Consider the following 17,849-nt stretch of genomic DNA (forward strand, 5'->3'; position numbering starts at 1 on the left):
TTGGTCATCATAAAATATGAAGTTTTGTGTAGACACTTTAGCACATTTAATCCTCGCAGTAACCCAATAAGGTCAGTACTACTGTTATCTCCATTTCACTAATCAGGAACTTGAGTCACAGAGACAGTTATTTGCCTAACATCATGCCGTGTGTAAATGGTAGAACCAGAGTACTCAGATGCGTGGATTCACAGGCAAAAGTTAAATGGCTTTCTTATGTTAGGAAAGCCAAGAGGATGCACAGGGCGACTTGGCAAGATTAATGCACCTTTTTCCTTAATTATTTATTTTAGTGACATTCCTTCCTAAAATTAATCATGGAAAATCATGAAATTAATTGGCTAATGTATCAGTTAAATGTCATGCTCTGTCTGTATGTTATATCTATACCTTGAAATCACCCCGTACCTGTCTATAATTTTATGTATGTGTGTGTGTCTGGGGCAGAGGCAAAGGTGTCGCGGTGATGAGATGGGCAGAGCTCACGCCCCTGGGCCATGTTAAGTTGAAGTTGCTTTCTATTGTATAACGTGGTATCTCAGGATTCATTCTTCCCTTTGGGTTCCTCCAGCTTTCTCTGTTAGCTTGGGGATCATGGCACATGTTCCAGTGTCTTAAGGTGGAAGTGGGTATATATGCTTGGCTTGAGCAGCATGGTATTAGAGATCTGTGAGCTTTTTATTTGGCTCATGTAGATCACCTATAATACCGTCCATATCCTCAGACTATGTATTCAGATAGTATACAGATAGTATTCAGACCTAGAAACTTCTCTGATACTTGAAAATAAGATCTAGTTATGAAAACTTTGTGCACATTTAACACATATTTTCTGCACCCTCTGAGAGGAATGATATGGGCATGATAACCCACTAACTTAACTGGTTACCAAGAGACCTGGTTCTAAGTAGGTACATGGATACTAAGTCGCTCCAGTTGTATCTGACTCTGCGACTCCATGGACTGTATCCCACCAGGCTCCTCTGTCCGTGGGATTTCCTAGGCAAGAATACTGGAGTGGGTTGCCGTTTCCTTCTCCAGGGCCTCTTCCTGACCCAGGGATTGAACCTGCATCTCTTGTGTCTCCTGCGTTGCAGGGAGATTCTTTACCCATTGAGCTGTCAGGAAGCCCAGGATGCCATAAGGGTAGTTCTTATTGCTTTGTGGAAGATAATGGAATTAGATAAAGGCTCTTAAAACTAATTGAGGTGTGGGCCTACATCTTTGCAAAAGTTAAGTCAATTATTATAAGGTGCTGATATCATTTAATTAGTTCTAGCCTCTCTTGAAATACTTATAAGAAATTAGATTATTTTAAAACATATTTAACTTAGTGTTTCTTTTTACAGCCAAGAGGATTTTTTTCCTTAGTTAAATCTATCTTTTGTGTATAGTGGAGATATTTTTCAATGCATAAAGGAATATTTCTAAAAACTATTCAGTACTGAATCCTTTGTTATCTTTATATCTCCTGAAAATTCATTAACTGGGGCTTTACCTTTTTTTATCAGAACTTATTTCAAATTTACAGTATTGTACATTATTTTACAGTATTGTACTTTAGAACTTATGTTTGATTTTTAAGTATTACAGGAAAATTATTTTGATTCAGAAATAATGTGCCATTTCATTTATGTAATCTGTGATGTTTTCATGTTGAACTAGAGGAAATTAGGTAACCATTTTACAACTGACAGGAACACTCTTAACTTCTTCCTGGCAACCTGTATGAATTTTTTATTATTTTATCCACTCTCAATCTCATTTACAAATTTACACAATAAGTCTTGGGAAAATTAATAGTAATACCAACCCACTGAAATTCATCCTACCCTTTGCCCAATCAGCTTCATTTATCATCTTGAAGAATTTTCTCTCTATGGAACAAAAACAGCACTTGATATTTATCTGCAATAATCACATTTCAGGGTGTGTTACTGATGTCACCCAGTGCATCTCTGCTGTTTCCTCTGAATCTCTGTATTTTCACAGTATGGGCCAGAGGACAAAGGACAGCAGGTTTGGGGCTTATTTTCTAGGGGCTTATTTTCTAGTTTTTTGAAGCCTGTCACCAGTGAAGTTTAAAAAGAGGTGGGGAAAAATATATCTGGCAAAATAATATTTTCTTAATTACCTTCTTAAACTTAGGGAGTATCAATGGAAGGACGCTCAAGAGGAACTAAAGTGTTCAAGAATGCTGTTTAGAATAGCTCCTTAGTCACTATTGACTGGCTTTCAAACTCTTGGCAATAATTATGATGGGAGGGGCACAATATGCTGTCTGTAACATAATTCTGCTCTTCCATCTCAGTTTTGAAAATAGTTATGGAGGCTACTCTTTGCCAGAACCTATAGGTTAACAGAAATGTGAACATACTGGTATTATCTGTTCACATTCCTCTAGTATTTAGGTTTTACCAGTTTGAACTTAAGGCAAGCAGTGTTTTGAATTGGGGAGGTTTATGTATTTGGAGCCAAAACACCAATAAACCGAATTAGATTTCAGTATTTCTGCAAACTGAGAATACCAGAGAATCTAAATAATTTACGCATATCCTACATTAGAAAGTCTATCCCAAAAAATCTGTTCACAAAAAAAAAAGTTTTAAATCATCTCTTCTGCTACATCTATAATAAATTCCTAATTCAAGAGTTGCTATATGAAGTTGTAAGTTAATTGAAACTATGAATTGATAGTAAGTGGTAATTTGATTGAACAAACACCTGGGTGTTACACACAGTACTTGATTAGAATAACATGCTTGCTTCACCAGTACAATAGTAGAATGAGAATGCGTACATTATGTAACACCTCTGGTAAAAGGAAAGCATTGCCTTTTTCACAGATTAGATTTTGGTAGAACTCAATTTTGCTACTGTGAAAATGTCAAAATTTGATGTCTGATGTTGTTAGTACTACTAGTAAGAGGCTCTATGCATTTTTTTTTTTTCCAACCTAAAGAAGAAAAATCACTTCTGGTTTGTAAAGTCAAATGTTTCACCATTTCCATATTTCTAGTTATAATTTAAGCCTAAATAGGATAAATGTAGTAGTTTGAAGTTTTCTAAAGAGTGTTCTTAATTTTAAAAAATATGGTTAATATTCCTGTTACTCATTTATATCACAGAGCATATAGTCTGGGTGTTCCTAGTGATTATTCTGTCTTTCCTGTGAGTTAGTTTTAGTTTATACTGTTCCCTCAGTTGTTTCTCTTTGTGGATTTTCCTGAACAGACACTTACCTGGTGGTTATATTAGGTTAGCAGGTCAGTCTACAGCGTGCGCTATTATTGCACACATCAGGGAAACGTGCTGGTGAGTGACTGATCTCTACTCCAATTCTCATTAGTAAGCGAGGCCACATGTGCTAGTCACTCAGTCGTGTCCAGCTCTTTGTGACCCCATGGACTATAGCCTGCCAGGCTCCTCTGTCCATGAGATTTTCCAGGCAGGAATACTGGAATGGATCGCCATTCCCTTCTCCAGGGGAGCTTCCCCATCCTGGATTGAACGCAGGTCTCCTGCATAGCAGGCAGATTCTTCACTGTCTGAGCCACCAGGGAAGCCCAAGCAAGGCCATGAATGAGCCGCAACTCCCTCACCTGTTTTTATTTCCTGCTTTGTAAAGCTTTATTTACTGACTACTCTAATTATCCAGCACAAATGTATACTATGTCATTAGTTACATTTTAGCTTGTATTATAATAATTAAATTGCAAATTGCTTTACTTTAACAGAACTGGGGGCTTAATTAAGAATAGTACATAGCTTAATGTTTTCTAATAGTGAAACATTATCCTTTATGAAGTAGGTAGTTTGTGTAGGGTAATAAACCCCCATTTGGGGTTTCTTAATACTTTGGTGGTATAAAATGCTTGAATATTAAATCATAATTAGTTTTAATAGACACAAACTATGAAAGACAGGCTAATCAGGTTAAATATTTTAAAAAGTATTTTCCATATATCTCCCTGCATTTTTACCTGACATTGATATATAAACATCTACATTTTAAATTTGCTAACCATTTTTTAAAGTATCTGGTTTTAGATTTGAAAGAGGTATATTGTTTTAAAATGAAGCAGAATACAATTCTATAGTTTAACATCATTAAAAAAAATTAAAAAATATCAAGAAACAAATTTTCTGCCCTGAGGAGATCAAACTTATTTAACGATTTGCTAATATTCTAAGAAGCAAAATAGTACTTAGTTATCCTAGACATGTTTTGTAGCAGTTATATAGCCTAAGTATAAAATTAGAGCTATATCTTATAGTTTATCTTTTATATGTTTTATGGATCTGTTAAGAATTCGAAAATAAGTTCTACCAACTCTAGAAAAGTAAAATAGAAGTTAGTCTTTCCAGGTATTTATGCTAAACTAGGTTTTTATTTTTTCTGATTGGATATTTTATTGGGTTTCCCTCTTTTATCTGTTTTAATTCATTTGGCCGTTTATACTCTTCTGCTTTTGAACTGTGGTGTTGGAGAAGACTCTTGAGAGTCCCCTGGACTGCAAGGAGATCCAACCAGTCCATCCTAAAGGAGATCAGCTCTGGGTGTTCATTGGAAGGACTGATGTTGAAGCTGAAACTCCAGTACTTTGGCCACCTTATGTGAAGAGTTGACTCATTGGAAAAGACCCTGATGCTGGGAGGGATTGAGGGCAGGAGGAGAAGGGGACGACAGAGGATGAGATGGTTGGATGGGATCACCGACTCAATGGACATGGGTTTGGGTGAACTTCGGTAGTTGGTGATGGACAGGGAGGCCTGGCATGCTGCAGTTCATGGGGTCACAAAGAATCAGACACGACTGAGCGACTGAACTGAACTCTTCTGGAAATAAAAATAACCATATTTTGAGGTTTGAAACTTACATGCATGAAGTTACTAATATCAAACATCAAAATATCAAAGTTAAAGTTGCTACTTGTTAAGATTGTCAGTATAGCTCTTCAGTGCAGTTCAGTTCAATTCAGTTGCTCAGTCGTGTCTGACTCTTTGCAACCCCATGGACTGGAGCACACCAAGCCTCCCTGCCCATCACCAACTCCAGGAGCTTATTCAAACTCATGTCCATCGAATCGGTGATGCCATCCAACCATCTCATTCTCTATGGTCCCCTTCTCCTCCTGCCTTCAGTCTTTCCCAGCATCAGGGTCTTTTCAAATGAGTCAGTTCTTTGCACCAGGTTGGCCTTGGATAATTCATTTATTTGAGTTTCTCTTCTCATAAGTAAAACTAAAATAGCCACAATAATAGTATCTGTTCTGATGACCTCATAAGGCATTTTTTGTGAAAATCTGGTGAATTAATATGTAAAAGATTAGTCATTGCAGAGTGCTGTGAAATAAATATAAATTGAAATTATTAATTTATGGCCTTGTTTTAAATGTTCATTATAAAATAATGTGTGTATAGAGCAATAAAATAATGCATAACTAAAACTGACTTGGTTTTGATGCCTTTTTATGATAATCTTCTGTTTTTAAGTCATTCAGTGCTTCTAATCCATTCTCAAACTCGAGTCCCATTTTCTAGGTCAGAAATGGAATTGCTATTAGTAGAACCAGCTAGAAGTGTGGAGAGAATGTGTCCCCATAGTCCATGTAGGATTGTGGGGGCTTTATGCTCCAACATATATTATTTTGAAAATTATTTTAGAATCAGTCTATAGGGTCAAAACCCAGATACCTCTCTCAAATTATATTTATTGGTGAATTTTCTCTTCTAGAAAGAGGAACTGTTCAACCTATGAGGTTTAAGAAGCATGTGAGCCAATAAAATGTAATGTTATTTTCCCACGTCCCACATGCCAGTTAGTGCTTAATTAATATGACATGAGTCTATGAGAATGTACATATATTTCTGCTAGAAACATCCACATAGCCCTATTTTCTAGTTCTTAGGCTGTCCTACTTCTAGTAAGGGTCTGACTACTGTAGTTACGTTCTCTCAGTGATTCTCGGCCTTCCCTGTGCTAGACTAACCTGTGCATTTTGTAAATATCATCACTACCTCTCTACCCTCCATTCTGTTTCAGTTGGCTTAGAGTAAGATCCTGGCATTTTTTAGGCTCTTCAGCCATTCCATTATTAATCTAGGTTTGAGAGTCACTGCTGGAAGTCTAATATTTTTATCCTAAGTATAGATTCATTTCTGTTTTCAGTTACCTTTGGAAACCTTTCCTTCCCCATTGATGGCCAATTTAACTATTGAAATAAACAGACAATTGATTTGAAAACACCCAGCTGTAATAGAGCAATGATTCTCAACATTTAGAGTCTGTATGAATTGCTTAGCATGCATACATGTTCAGTCTTATCCAGTTCTTTGCAGTCCTGTAGACTGTAGCACACCAGGCTCCTCTATCCATGGGATTCTCCAGACAAGAGTGCTGGAATGGGTTGCCATTTCCTCCTCCGGGGGATTTTCCTGACCCAGGAAACAAACCCACATCTCCTGCGTCTCCTGCATTCACAGGGAGATTCTTTACCACTGAGCCACCTGGGAAGCTTCAAGAATGGCTTAGAAGGCTTGTTAAAACTCTTGTTGCTGGGCCTCACCCACAGAGTTTCTGATTGGGCAGGTTTTTGGTCAGGTATGATAATTTACATTGGCATCACTGATGCAGTGGACATGAACTTGGGCAGACTCCAGGAGGTGGTGATGGACAGGGAAGCGTGGCGTGCTGCAATCCATGGGGTTGCCACAACTTGGCAACTGAACAACAACCAGGTCTCAGCTGATGCAGAGGTTGACTGATGCTTCTGGTCGGGGACCACACTTTGAGAACCACTGTAATAGAAGAATTGACTAAGACATCCAAGCTGTTTAGATTCTTAAATCTCAGAGCTGCTCAGAGGGGCAGCCAATTCCAAATTTCCATAGGGTGAAAGTGAGGGATTGGGCCGGGAGGGCAGGGGCGGGGAGTCCTATGATTAATTAACTCTTGTTAATAATTGCCCAGTATTTTCACTTATCCCCAAGCAGTTTGTTGCTTCTTCTGGAAAACAGCTAATTCCAAACATTAATTACCAAAAAAGAGTTTATCGCCTTTGTCCCCTTGCAATATATATTTTTTAATCCTGTAAGACTAGAAAGCAAGATTTGGGCCATTTTAGCATAGAAGGAGGAAAGAAAGGCATTTTTAATTAAGGAACTCAGGGTAACTGTAGAAAGAAGAACCTTCTTGTTGCTTCAAGGCAAAGCAACTTTACTAACAGCAGCTGGCAACCAGTTCTTGTACCTGAGGACATTCCACACCCATGAAAAGAGGCTAAGGTTATCCTTCCACCAGAGGAAGAGGGAGTCTAGGCTTTTTCTGAATCATTTAATCCTCTCAGCAAGCTTCAGATCACTAAGTCCATGCCAGGTATTCAGTGGCTTGACCAAGCTCAAGGCATTTATTTATTGCAAGTGGACAATAAGGGTGGCAGCACTTAATTTAAATGCACTTTGTGTATAGCCTCTTTTATTGGGACTTAAGGGACAAGCAATCCTGAGCAAAAGATGCTTTGCTGTTTCTTAGTCACACATTCATTGTGAGGCAGAGGGAATTTGAAGAGCCTGAAGGAAGGCAGACTGTTCCCTTTTATCCCATTCCTCTGGTCATAATTGAAGTTAATGCCCAGGTAAATGGGGTTTTCAGTGTCTTTTGTTCCCTGGAGGAAGAAGCAGGTGTAATCTGTCTCTAAACACAGGTGCTAACAGTCCTCCTAAGCTCTCCACATCACCCACCCTCTTTCTCCATGAATCTGCATCTGCTGTAGACCGCCTCTGTGTGCTTCTGGTAGGACAGGAACAGAAAAATGACCTGTGAATGGAATAAGCTGGCTATTTTACCCAACCATGGTAAGAGACACAGGTTCAGCCCCTGGGTCGGTCGGGAAGATCCCCTGGAGAAGGACATGGCAACCCATTCAGATATTCTTGCCCGAGAATTCCATGGACAGAGGAGGCTGGCGGGCTATGAGTCCATACAGTTGCAAAGAGTTGGACATAGCAGAAGTGACTTCGCATGCACGCACGCATGGATCAGATATTGAAAAAATATTTTTTGTCTATTTTCATAATGTCTTGCCTCTAAAGCTCAATTACAGCAAATGCATAAAGTCCAGAAATGTATCAGAGGTGATGTGTAGGCAATTTAGAGACAATCTATCCTACGAGGATTGCTTAAAACCCTTAAAAAAAATGACTTGTGGTGTGTAGGAAGTCTGTTAAGAGACCTTCCTCACTCTTCTATTTTAGGCAGATAGATTATTGGTACAAAATCCATGGAATTGGATGGTTAAATATGACCATGACTTTCCCCATAGCATCCCCACCATTTAAGTGCTTAACGCACCAGGAAATTTTTGTTTAAGGGCAATTATAGTTATTTGAATGCAACAAACTCAAAGCGCCTTTCATCTCAAGATTTTCAAATGCACAGAACTAGTGTTTTGCAGATTCAGCTTTGTTCACTGTGTTCACACAATTGGTGGCAAATCAGCTTTGGCAATTTGAAATGTATTCTGTGTACAGAACTTAGATTAGGAACAAGTCAGAACACATAATTCATAGGGTGCCTTTACAAGTCAGCAGTGGAATAGTTTTCTCAAGGAGTTACAATCCCAGGTTTTTAATGAAGCAGCAATCAATTTTCTTGTGATGAATCTCAAGACCAGGCTCATGTTGTTAGTGTGGGGCAGACCTTTCAAATATCTAATAAAGTTTAGTTTAAAAGTTATGAAATTGTTTGAATAGGTATTTGAAAATCACCCTAGGTCTCAAGGTACTTTCTTAGACCTTATAATTGTTAGTCACTGTAGATATTCAACTGACCACATTGAATCTTTGAGTCGAAATTGGAAGATCAATATAAAATATTTATGCTACAGCCAATAATTTTTAAAGAACTCACAATCTTGGTGGATACATTAACCACTCCAGGTTTCTTGCTTATGCAGTAATAGCTGTAGTTGATCTGTTCTGAAAACAGGGATGAACAATAATTAATTGAAATCTCTTTTATTAAATGGAAAAGTGATGGAGCAATAGTAAGAATTAATTGTAATTTACTAATCTAGAAATTAATATGCAGCTGGGCATGAGTAGAGGCAGTGCAATTTGGTGATTTAGCAATCATGACAAATTATCTTCATCCATAAGGTGTAGAGTTGCTAGCTTTCCATTATTTGATTTTTAGTAACAGACCCAGTTTCAGGAAGACTTTATATGAATGCTCATGTTGCCCTTTTATCCTGGAAATGTCAGTTGGAGTCTGGCATTATTAATTAAATCTCACTCTCCCTCTTTGTCATGTCATGCTATAGTTTTTATGGAACATTTGTACAAAACAGTGATTACTGGTAATTGACCTGCATATGTTGAATAATCTTAAGATGCTACTGAGAGTTTAATGTACCTTGTAAATTGAGAGGCTTCCAATTAAGTCTAGTTCTTAAGATAATCACTTTCAAAACTAATCAAGTAATAGGACATTAGTAAAGCTCTTATTGACTTAATTGTGACAAATTAATAAACAGACCCAGTGCAATTACTATAATGGCTTTATCAGTGAGCAGTTTTTCCAAAAATTTAAGCATAAATCTATTCCATCCCCCTGGAAGTACAATAAAAGTTACATAAGCTATTTTAAGGTGGGTATCATTCATATAGCTGTGTGTGAGTACACTGTACAAAGAGCTTGGATTTTTTGTGTTTCTTTCTTTTAAAATATGATTGCATTTATTTCAAAGGTCAGTGAATCTACTTGCCAGACCCTTAAAGCATATGATTTTATAAATGATCTTCTATATGCTTTGGACAAACCTATTACACATTCTTGTGTTCTCTCACTTCTATTTTCTGTGCCTAGACCCTGGGGTTGGTACTCTCTCTCCTTAGAGAGCTAGGGAATGTCCTGTCCCACTCTCTCTGTCCCAAACTGCTGTCAGAGTGGTGATTTTTTTTGGCTAGCACTCTGCAAATGGACTCTGAAAATAAATGAATTATGAATTACATATGTGCCATAATTTTTTAGTATCTGACACTGCGTTTCTAGAACTTGGCTGATTGTGTGTAAGAAAATGGCAGCAGAAGGAATAGGAACCTAAGTCCCAATTCTGCTACGTTAACAGTGTGATTTATTTCTCAAAAATACATCAAACTATATGTTTAAGATGCTGTGTTTACTGAGTATATTTTTATTACAAAATAATGGGATCACATCTCTTCTTTCTCTCAGCCTTGGCTTTCTCATTTCTTAAATGCAGTTAATAAATAGTATCAGTTTTACAAGGATAATGTTTATGACAGGCCCTTAGACTTTTGAGAAGTCGGGGGTCTTTTAGATACAAAAGAGGGGATCATTATGGAATTTCAGAACCCTGACATCTTTATGGTAGCTGTCCATATCACTTGTGTTTAAGTTAGGAGAGAAGAATGGATTTTCAAGTAAACGAGTGTATGTCTTTTTATGTGTGTGAGTATAATATGTATATCTGTGTGTGTGTAGTTGCTAGGTCATGTCTGACTCTTTGTGACCCCATGGACTATAGAGTCCATGGAATTCTCCAGGCCAGAATACTGGAGTGCGCAGCCTTTTCCCTTCTCCAGGGGAATCTTCCCAACCCAGGGATCAAACAGAGGATAGAGGATGAATCACCAGATTGGGTTTTGACCAACATCCAGACTTAATCAGCAGGGGGAAGTCCAGTGTCAAAGCACATCTGGAGTTCTGATTGGGAAGACGGTTCCCAGGCAGCTCATCCACTCCCTGGGTGAGACTTCTCCCCACAGAACCCATGCATGCATGTGTGCTAAGTTGCTTTAGTCATGTCTGACTCTGTGTAACCCCGTGGATTGTAGCCTTCCAGGCTCCTCTGTCCATGGGGTTTGCCAGGCAAGAATACTGGAATGGGTTGCCACACCCTCCTCCAGGGGATCTTGCTGACCCAGGGATCTAGCCCATGTCTCTTATATCTCCTAAACTGGCAAGCAGGTTCTTTACCACTAGTGTCCCCTGGGAATCCCTTAAAATTCATCAGTTCAATTCAGTTCAGTTCAGATGCTCAGTCATGTCCGACTCTTTGCGACCCCATGAATTGCAGCACGCCAGGCCTCCCTGTCCATCGCCAACTCCTGGAGTTTACTCAAACCCATGTCCATCGAGTCAGTGATGCCATCCAGCCATCTCATCCTCTGTCGTCCCCTTCTCCTCCTGTCCCCAATCCCTCCCAGCATCAGAGTCTTTTCCAGTGAGTCAACTCTTCCCATGAGGTGGCCAAAGGATTGGAGTTTCAGCTTTAGCATCAGTCCTTCCAATGAACACCCAGGACTGATCTTCTTTAGAATGGACTGGTTGGATCTCCTTGCAGTCCAAGGGACTCTCAAGAGTCTTCTCCAACACTCTCCAACAGTTCAAAAACATCAATTCTTCAGCGCTCAGCTTTCTTCATAGTCCAACTCTCACATCCATACATGACCACTGGAAAAACCATAGCCTTGACTAGACGGACCTTTGTTGGCAAAGTATTGTCTCTGCTTTTTAATATGCTATCTAGGTTGGTCATAACTTTCCTTCCAAGGAGTAAGCGTCTTTTAATTTGATGGCTGCAATCACCATCTGCAGTGATTTTGGAGCCCAAAAGAATAAAGTCTGACACTGTTTCCCCATCTATTTCCCATGAAGTGATGCCATGATCTTCGTTTTCTGAATGTTGAGCTTTAAGCCAACTTTTTCACTCTTCTCTTTCACTTTCATCAAGAGGCTTTCTAGTTCCTCTTCACTTTCTGCCATTCCTCAAACAAGGGAAATATTAATAAGGCTTCATAATAATTGTCATCATCTGGGACCACAAAGCGGAGAAGGCAATAGCAACCCACTCCAGTACACTTGTCTGGAAAATCCCAAGGACAGAGGAGCCTGGTAGGCTGCAGTCCATGGGGTCGCTAAGAGTCCGGCATGACTGAGCAACTTCACTTTCACTTTTCCCTTTCATGCATTGGAGAAGGAAATAGCAACCCACTCCAGTGTTCTTGCCTGGAGAATCCCAGGGACAGGGAGCCTGATGGGCTGCCGTCTAAGGGGTCGCACAGAGTCGGACACGACTGAAGCGACTTTAGCAGCAGCAGCAGCAGCAGCAGGGACCACAAAGGGAAGTACACAGTGGAACTGCCCAGCTGAAGAAAGGTTATTTTTAAGTTATGGGATACTATAAAATAAGGGCTAAAATTAGGGCTAAAATTGTGGCAGTTTCATTCATCATGAGGTATAAAAATTATGGTTCCTTAATGAGAAAAATTAATGTGAATGATATATAAATATATCACTTTTAGCCATTTATTTACATGTAATTTTGTACTGCACAATTATGTCAGTACCATAAGTCCATGGTTTTTAAGCTTTTCTGCTCTCTTATCAGTAATATATTTTTGAGCACTTACCCCAGAGCATGTATTTTTACTTATAAATTTTATTTGCAAATACCAGCATATTAATGTCATGATCACTTTAAAACACTCCAAAAAATAAAATTGTAAAAAGATACAGATGAGGAAATAAATTTTTAGTCATTTTTAGTGAGTCATATGATTTTTTAATTCAATTTAATGCTTGTGATACAGTAAGTGATTCAAAGTTCTTGTTCTGTGTTTATTTCAACTTGGTTTTAATTTTGTCCAGATGGAAAAGATTTAAAGTTGTGTTGATGAGAGAAGTGTGGTATTGACTGATCTAAAAACATGATGCTTGTTTTAAATCCTATTCTTTAATTATGCAAAGAATATTCTTGTAACTCTGCTGGAAAATTTCAGTATTTCTTGTTATCTCTTCTTGCAAACTAATAGAAAATAAGAAAAACCTCTGGAACTCTTCCTTTGGAAGATTCTAAAGCAGGATAGCAAATTCCATTCTCAAGTTTGACACAAATTTTGATCAATTTGTATAAATTTGCTATATTTTTTATGAATTTTAAAGGTGAGTCACAGTCACACATTTTCATAAATTTACAATTTCAAGATGATCTTTTCTTAGAAAAACTTTCTTTCAAATTCAGATTTTTTTAAATTCACGTCAAATGTTACTTTTATCTTCAAATGATGGGTTAAGCATGTTTTCTATTTCTTTTCTTCCATTTTCTTTCTTTCTGTTTTTTAATTATCTGGTAGGTAGCAAACTGCAAACAGCTGCTTATACTAGAAAACATCAGCAAATAGGGACACATTTCTTTTGTGAAATGTCAACTCTTAATTAAATACTTTGCCTCAAGACAATCTAAAAAATCTCTTGTTTAGTGCGGAATATTTGTGTGGTAGCTTTCCATCCTTTTACAAACTGTTATGATATTATCATTTTTCTACTATGTAGAGATCTTGAATTTTAAAATTAACTGCATCAATGTCATTCTGTGCTCATAAATCCCACTACATCCACAGTCCCTGAAAGCTGTAGGACAAGCAAAGGACCCACTGCCGACCTCTCCTCATTTTGGAGTCTCTATGGAAACCTCTGAATATCTTTTATATGAAACCTTTTACATATGCACCAAGGGAGGGGAATAGTGTATATCTGAATATTTAATTTAATAAAGCTTTTTTCTTTTAGATAAAAAATTTAGAAACAGCAGCTTTGATAGTTTCTTCCTGCACTCTAATTAAGAGTTTTGCATTCTGCTTCAAAGGCTGCTACCATAAACAATAAATATCTAAATGTCATTTGCCTTTATCAAGCCTGGACCAATGTCTTATCATTTGGCAGTTTATAATGGGCATATTGTCTTAATATATTAAGTGGACTTTGATCCTGTTTAGATTACTCTTGAGAATATTTTTAAAATTGGCTTCAAGAGAAGTTCTAAATTGCTTTAACTAGATCTAAATATTATAAGACTATATAATCTTGTGGTATTAATTTTCTCCACTTTAAAGTGGGCCAACCATGGAAGTGTGCCTGAAAAAGTTGTTAATTAGATCAAGAGCTTTTCTTAGGTGAGTTATTGGTTTTAAGATGAAATAGGTCAGAAAGTGCTTAAAGACATTAATCTTTAATATTGATTAGCTATGCAACAAAATGGCTGAAGGTGTAAGTCTGTACTGACAGAGTGGTATTTTTAAATGAAAAACATATATAGTGCTAGTATCCAAAATTTTTACAAGAGTCAAAGGACTTCAAATTATAGATTTCACTCATGTGAGTTTCTGAGGATTATAAGGAGAAATGATTTCATGTTTATATTTTTTAAAGAAATTTTTAAAATTGGAATTTATAGATCTATTAAGAATAATACATTTGCTTTTTCAAGTTTTTCCAAAGACAGTAAAGCCTAGGGTCTCTTTTCAAACTAAAGGTGCTACAAAATTCATTTATTATTATGTTGATCCTAAAGGAAAAGATGTAAAGGGGAGGAGATGGGAAGCAAGAAAAATTATGAGTGTATAAGCTACAGGCCACCAGACAAGCTAATATTAATGCCTTATGCTTCTGCAATTTTCTGTAGTCTACAGAGGAGTCCCAAACAGATGTATGTTTTAAATTTTTCACTAATGTGATTTAATCTAGTCTGGTACAGACATAAATATCCAATTCTATAATTCAGATTTCTTTTTGAAATAGTTAACAATTGGAATAAAAAGAAATTTTTTTTTTCAGGAAAAAAATATTTCACGCTTTCAGAAAGACAGGGAATAGAAAACTGTCCTGATATTTTACTGCCATTATAGGCTATCACCGTGTTTGTCTGTTTGTGCTGTATTGATCATTGAGCACTTCCTGGCTATTAAAAGTGTATTCATTGGGTCTGATAGAATTCCACATACCTCCCAGAATGAAATTTCACCAGTACCCTATTATTAGAACTATATCTTTTGTTAAACTCACTTTCACTATTTAAAGATAAAAGTAAATGTAAATAAATATAATCTCCTTTCTAAAGAGTTAAAATGGAAAATTATATGCATAGCATCTTTCTTACCTGGATGAAAGAGCTAGGATTATGTAAATCTTCCCTTAATCCTCTTTTAGAGTAAAGAATCTGTATTCTTTTTTTCCCAAAGAAAAGAAATTATGTTGCAAGTGGAATCAACTGAAAGACATAACTTTGATAAATTACAGGAATATATTTTTAAGTCTTATGTAGAACCTGAATTCTTTTCAACCCTTTCTGTTACAAATACACTTTCTTCTCTTCTACCATCTTAGTTACTCTTCTCCTGTATGTCCTCCTCATCTTTGTGATAATGTCAAAATAATCAGAATTTGGAACTGCATTCATTGAAAGTCTGAGGGGTGTAGAAAGGGTGGAAGCATTTTTCTGTGGCTCAGTCTCTCCCTGCCTCTCTTAGTACAGTGTCCAGGCCCTCCGTGCAGTGAAGGAGGTCTTTGCGTCCTCTCTTACATTGGCTCTTCAAGGCAACAGTCTTTTCCTCTTCATCTTTCACACCACCTACTTATTTACACCTCATCCTCCCCACTCCGTTGAGATGTTATGATACTTGCCTATGAGCCTTCTCTAGATAGAAACATCTGGATATTCTATTGTTAAGCCCTAGATTTATGGCAGTAGCCATCCTTTGATCCACATCTCTAGCCCAGTCCTCCCTACAGAATGTAATCCCTATATCCTGCTGAGTGCCAGATAGCTCCTAAACTTAAATGTTGAAAGTCATCTTCATTGTTTCCCTAAACCAGTGTCCCTTCCAGACTGACCTTTTGTTATACCAGTAACCTCAGTTCATCCCGAGGACATCTTGAAATACTTATTCTGATGGTTAGTCTGTCATCAGATCCTATGTACTCTATTTCTGTAATATTTCTGACCCCTCTCACAGCCAGGTTCCTTTCCCATTCTTATTTCATCCCCGCCCCCCTGTCCACTCTCGCCAACCCTCAGTCAGTTCAGTTCTGGTCTGGAGCAATAGGTTTGGAAATACTCTTCCTGGCTGCCAGTTTCTCTTCCCTCCAATTAGAGTACATGCATGTTATCTATCATAGCTAGAGTAATCTTTCCAAACTGTTATCCGTCTGCTCTCCACACTTTCTCCCCTTACTCAAGAATCTTTAACAGCTTCCCAAGAACCGTTCAGTTCAGTTCAGCTCAGTCACTCAGTCGTGTCTGACTCTTTGCGACCCCATGCACTGCAGCACACTAGTCTTCCCTGTCCATCACCAACTCCCAGAGCTTGCTCAAACTCCTGTCCATCAAGTCAGTGATGCCGTGCAACCATCTCATCCTCTGTCATCCCCTTTTCCTCCTTCCTTCAGTCTTTCCCAGCATCAAGATCTTTCCCAGTGAATCAGTTCTTCTCATCAGGTGGCCAAAGTATTGGAGCTGCAGCTTCAGCATCAGTCTTTCCAATGAATATTCAGGACTGATTTCCTTTAGGATTGACTGATTGGATCTTCTTGCTGTCCAAGGGACTCTCAAGAGCCTTCTCCAATACCACAGTTCAAAAGCATCAATTCCTCGGTGTTCAGCTTTCTTTATGGTTCAACTCTCACATCCATACATGACTACTAGAAAAACCATAGCTTTGAGTATACAGACCTTTGTCGGCAAAGTAATATATCTGCTTTATAATATGCTGTCGAGGTTTGTCATAGCTTTCTTCCAAGGAGCAAGCATCTTTTAATTTCAAGAGCTGTAGAGCTTTTCTTCAAATAGGTATTGTGCTTTCAGACCCCCATGTTTATGTATATTTACCCTTTGCCCGAAAGGGCCCCCTTACCCTCAACAAAACTCTGCCATTTAAAAAATTTTACTGAAATATTGTTGATTAGCAATATTGTGTTAATTTCTGCTGAACAACAAAGTGACTCGGTTATACATATGTGTATTTTCCTTATTCTTTTCCATTGTGACTTCTATCACAGAATACTGAATATAGTTCCCTGTGTTATACAGTAGGATCTTGTTGTTTATCCATTCTACATATACTAGCTTGCATCTGCTAATCTCAACACTCCCAATCCGTCCTTCCTCCCACTTTTCCTGCCCCTTGGCAACCACACATCTATTCTCTATGTCTGTAAGTCTGTTTCTGTTCAATAGAAATGTTTATTTGTGTTGTATTTTATATTCCACATATAAATGCTGTCATACAGAATTTATGTTCCTCTTTCTGACTTACTTCACTTAGTAAAATAATCCCTAGGTCCATCCATGTTACTGCAAATGGCATTATTTCATTCTTTTTATGGCTGAGTAGTACCCCGTTTATATGTATACTGTGTCTTCTTTGTTCAGTCATCTGTTGATGGACATTTAGGTTGTTTCCAAGTCTTGGCTATTGTAAACAGTGCTGTCATAAGCAGAGAGGTGCATGTATCTTTTTGAATTATACTTTTGCCTAGGTATGTGCCCAGGAGTGGGATTGATGGATCATCTGTCTGCAGTTTTTAAAGGGCCAGTTACATTACTTGTTCTGGGGAAGATTCTTCTTCCTTTTTTTTTTTTTTGGTTCCTTTCTACCTTGTCCCTTCCCCACCCTGGACAAGTTTAATCACATTCCTTTCTTTGTTCTCCTAACATTTTGTTTCTTTCTACAAATACAAGCTATACCACTTAGTTGTGAGATTTCTAATAGTTCTGCCTGTGTGCTGAATGCATAGAGATGAAGGCTCCTCAGTGAACTAAGAAGTAATATGATCATTTTCCTCCCCTAAAACAAAAAATGGTGCATAGAGGTATAATTACCAAAAGTGTCTTTTTGGTCAACCTCTATTGTGTAAATATGACATTAATTATGTAGCGAAAAATAGTGTAGGCAGCTTTTTACAAAATGGTGTTGCACTGTGGACTTTTTTTCCTGTTTTACATAGCTAGGGAAGAGATTGAGGCCATCCCACCATCTAAACCTTA

The 17,849-nt window shown here is 37.8% G+C and overlaps 1 protein-coding gene across 1 annotated transcript in view; it reads left to right on the top strand.

The window, feature by feature from the left end:
• Positions 1-17,849, top strand: part of MAN1A1 (mannosidase alpha class 1A member 1) — a 171,288-nt gene that overhangs the window by 98,358 nt on the left and 55,081 nt on the right. The gene's annotated exons all lie outside the window — the stretch shown is intronic.

This window comes from Capricornis sumatraensis, chromosome 13, assembly GCF_032405125.1.
Source record: "Capricornis sumatraensis isolate serow.1 chromosome 13, serow.2, whole genome shotgun sequence".
Taxonomy (NCBI): Eukaryota; Metazoa; Chordata; class Mammalia; order Artiodactyla; family Bovidae; genus Capricornis; species Capricornis sumatraensis.